Source organism: Impatiens glandulifera, chromosome 6 (assembly GCF_907164915.1).
Source record: "Impatiens glandulifera chromosome 6, dImpGla2.1, whole genome shotgun sequence".
NCBI lineage: Eukaryota > Viridiplantae > Streptophyta > Magnoliopsida > Ericales > Balsaminaceae > Impatiens > Impatiens glandulifera.
This window is the reverse complement of record NC_061867.1, coordinates 45,697,290-45,702,348: the sequence shown is the minus strand read 5'-3', so window position 1 is coordinate 45,702,348 and position 5,059 is coordinate 45,697,290.

Below are 5,059 nucleotides of genomic sequence, written 5' to 3'. Positions count from 1 at the left end.
ATCAAAACCTACTACAAATCCGAAATAAACAATGGCATTATCCATTTGAATATTTCATCATGTGAGATTATACTAACACAATTGATTTTGGTGGTTTTCTTTCTAGTTTTGTATTGAAATGATATTTTAAATTATTTATATATAAAATTTTGTCTTTTTTTTTCAATTATATCGATAAATAGTAGAATTATACAAACAATGATGACAATAACTAATTTGAGTAAATTCTATAATATAAGAAGAAAAACCAACTTTTGATTCTAATTGAGTAAGCAAAGTAATTTTTTTAACTCGAATTTATTCTCAAGGAAGACTGATATTATTTTACGGTCAATTCTTTTTTAAAATATATTGTTTTAATGAGAATAATCGAAATTGAGATATTTGTTTTCTTTCGATAAATAACCGAGTTAACAAAACAAAATGACATACATAAATTAATTTGAGATACAAAAGAAACCTACTTTTGATTCTAATTGAGTAAATAAAATGAGCTTTTCATTTCTATTTTTTTTTAAATGCATTTCTTTTAATAGTTTACATATAGAGTGATCTCAAAATTGATTGAATGTATATTAAAGAGCCATAAATTTTTCATACTATAATATATAGGGATTATGATCCAATTTTTATTTTATTTTTATAGAAGGGAGACCACTTTACTCTATCAAAGCCTAATACAAATCCGAAATACACATCATTCCATTTGAATATTTGAAATTAAATCATACTAACACAATTGAGCTTGAAACTTATATTTCTAATTGTTAATTTTCTTTCTAGTTTTGTATTGAAATGATATTTTAAATTATCTATATATAATTTTTGTATTGAAATGATATTGTTTTACAATTAAATAATAATGACAATAGGTAATTTGAGTCATTTTTACAAGCTAAATAATAAAACAAAGTAGTTTTGATGCTTGAGTAGGTAAAATGATTTTTTCAACTATACTTTTTATAATATGACCTTAATTTATTCTTGAAGGTGACTAGCATAACCACACAATCAATACTCTTTTTGTAAATAGATCATCTTTAATGAAATTTGAAATTGAAACATTTATTCTAGATTAATAACTAACAAAGTTAAAGTAATTTGAGTCATTTCTACATGTTTTAAGAAGCAAAATGAACTTAGTGTAGATTCACAGGGAAGCAAAACAGATTTTTGTTGCTAATTGAGTAAGCTAAATTAACTTTTCATTATATATATGTTTTCTCAAATGTGTTTCTCTTATTAGTTAACATATAATAATTTGTGTTTGTTCTAACATATATTTCTCTTATAAATTTCCATGTTGTGTGCATAAAATAAATAGAAAATAAACAAAAAGATAATAATAATTAATAATATAATATGTAAATGAATTATTTTTTAAATAAATAAAGATAAATGAGCTCCAATTTCTTCTAATAATATTAATTATGATGAGATTAGTATAATATATTTGTTCCTCTTTTCCAAAGCAAATATTAAGATGCAAGTACAAGCATGTTCTTAATTGAATAATTAAACTTGTAAACCCAAAGCATAAAACACAAGGATTCACACATCTCTTGGATCATTATCAAAGTAAGCTGCCTCCTATGACCAGTCAAATATTTAAACCTTTGTTGGTTTGAAATTATTATTTTTTTTTTTCTTTTTCTTCTTAAGACAATTATTTCTTTCTATAATTTGTTTTTGTTTTTGTATTATTAGACTATTGGAAAAGAGAATTTCTAATAATATAAATATTTTATATACTAATAAAAAAATGAGTTTTGTTTTTAAGAAATTGAAAAGCAAGTAGATTGATATATGAGAAAACATATTTATATTTTGATTTAAGAAGACCTTTAATATCTTAAATATAGATTATTACCACTCAATTTACCTAATGGATTAAATTTAAATCAACTTGAAATTAAAAATATTATGAAATGACCTAAACTTATAGCAAAACTAATTTTTTTTTAACATATGAGTTTATCATCTTAAATTCAATTTCTCCTTAAAATAGAATTATTCAAATGAGTAAGATCTTAAATCCTTGATTGAAGAAGATAGAAATATTCAAATGAAATTACGTATTTCCTCGTCCTAGCAACGAAAACAAAAACGTGTAAAAAGAAAAATAATTGAATAAACTAGACAATAATGTTATAGGTAGAATGTATTCTATTATTGTAAGCTATCTTTTTTTTTTAGTGAGATTATAAAATATGAAAATGATATCAATGTATAATTAGGAAAATATACTAATCACTTAAACATATACTTAGGAAAAGATAATAATCACTAATTATTTTGTTTCATTTCATGTGTAAAAGTGGAGGTCCACTTGTTATTGGGCTTGGACTGCATCTTGGGTTGGGAGCCATGACCATGATGGTGACATGTTTTGTTATGTAAAAATAAAATTCCTATCTGAATTATTTTCTATGAAATGATTTTTTTTATTTTGGTTTGATTCCAGAATACTAATGAATATAAATAAATTTATATAATTACATACATATTTATTTATTGTAAATATTATATCAGAATAAGTTTTTAATTTTTTTTTATAATAATATAATTTATTATATGAAACTATATATATATTGATTCTCTATAATTGCGAGACGGGGATGATAGTAAAAAATCACCGAAGTAGAAGAGAGCGAAATCCCGCTTAGAATCCACCTTATTGTCATCCGCTAATACGTGGGTATGTGATAGTTTTGAAAGAAGGGTGTTTAATTAAGAGGATCATGTGTGATTTATTGGTTGGTTTTTGATAAATTAAAAAAAGAGAGGAATATTCACATGCTCAAAGTGCAGAGATATAGGCAGATGAAAGAAGGAAAAAGGAAAGTAGATGAGCTGGAAAATGGTGGGAATCAAATAGAAAAGGAGGGCACACAAGGACAGGGCTCTGAACTGCTAAAGCATGCCCAAAAGTAGAACCACCTTTCCTTTTCCCTTCTTCTGCAAAATAGAACAAGGGTTGTGGGTGAAACTTCATCAAACATCAGGGCAGACAATAACAATAAACACACTCAATATATATTCTTTACCTTTTTCCTTTTTCTGCCTTATGCTTTGTTTGTTTGTTTTTGTTTCTCTTATAAACAAAAATATTCAATATTATTAGTTATACTTTTTAAATAAGACATATTTAAAAGAAATGAAAACAAAACTCAGCCCAATGTCACTATTGTACTATTAAAAATTAACCAAAATCACTTAACATAGTTGGTTAAGTAGCCTAACAATGAATATAATTGTGTTCTCATGGTGTGAGTTATATGTAACATGTTCATTTAAAAATGACTTTCTTTTAGTGTCTTACCATTCACAGGGTTATATTAATCTAGACCAAAAAAAGGATTAGGGTTTAGGGTTTAGGGTTATGACTAGAACAAAACTTTTATAATGAATCACCTTTAGGCGATTCTCCAAGAAACATGGTTGGCCAAAAGGTAAGAACATGTGGTCCTATACTCCTATAGATGATATCTCTTGATCCCTTGAGAAAATCTTGAGAATTAGACCAAGAAGGGCCCTCATAACTAATTCTACACTTACTAGGAAAAGTTTTAATGAAGCTTGTAAGAGTTATTATCACTATGTTTGACATCCTCAACATCCTTGTTCTCGCCTTTCCTAGACATTCGACTTGACTCGGTCTTTGCAAAGAAGGCATCAAAACTAATAATTCATATTTTTAATTCAAGACTTGGATCTCCATTAGACCCTAAGACAATGATGTTAAGCTTTGGTCAAACAAATTAGTTGTTTAGAGATATAAATTCATCATATAGCGAGCTTACTTTGCACCTTTTGTTAGGGAAGAAGATGAATCATTTGAGCATACATTTTCTTCATATGCCAACCCTCACTCGCTATTTAGAGAAATGCTATTGGATGCATGCCACTACCGAGATGACCCATAAAATGGAGCGAGATCAAGGGAATAATTAAAAAAACTATATAACACATTCTTTACTCATGTATTTTAAAGTGTGTTTTTCGTGTTATCATTTATGAAACTTAGAACAAAAAGAATTCTCATACATTCAGCAGAGTTCTTATAAATATTGATGATGAAATTTGGAAGACCATCAACATGTGTTAAATTATTTAAAGTATGTTATGTGATAAGTATCCTAACTCATATCTTAATTCTTAATTGACTTCTTTGCAAAAGACAAATGAGTGTTTATATCATTCTAAACCTTACCTTAAGATGTAACATTTATCCAAATATCTAAATGACTTAAATATTTGAAATAAATAACTTATTACAGTGAGATATGAGGTTCGATTCAACGTACATGTAACCTAACCTAGCACCTTAATCATTAAAAATATTAATGGTTGATCAATTCATTTTAAGAGATTATGTAAGAGGGTTAATTCAAGAAAATTAAAAGGAATGAACGATATCAATACAATTTTATATTAATTATCACTTGTCGAGAACCAAATCATTGATCTTATCAATAAAGTGATATTGTTATGACATATCACAAGTAACCCAAACACTTTTGCTATTATTTTATTCGTAACTTTCATGTTAAACATTATCTAAAGCTATGTGAAAAATGTTGTATCATTTTAGTTAAAAGAGTTTATTCTTTCCAGTGTGTGATTTTTGCTAAAATATTCTTTCCAATTTTAGAAACCGGATAATATGAGCATAAAACTATATTCCACATGTTGTATCATTTTAGTTATAATATTCTCCAATGTTAGAACCTAAATATTATGACAATAACCATAAATCTACGGGATATGTTGTATCACTTTTAATATTTCCAATCTTTGAAGTTAAATAATAAGATCATAAAGCTATATTTAATATGTTGTTTATTCTTTCCAACCTTTGAAGCTAAATATCATTTATCATAATATCTAGCTAATCTTATGATATTTATGAGCCTATTTAGTAAAATTAGCCATAAATAGCCTAAACAGTACTAATTAGGTTGTATTGTTTCATAATTTTAGAACACAATGGCATCTCAATTAATTAATTTGTTTGATAAACTTAAATGTTCATAAACATACATTATTTGAATGTTTT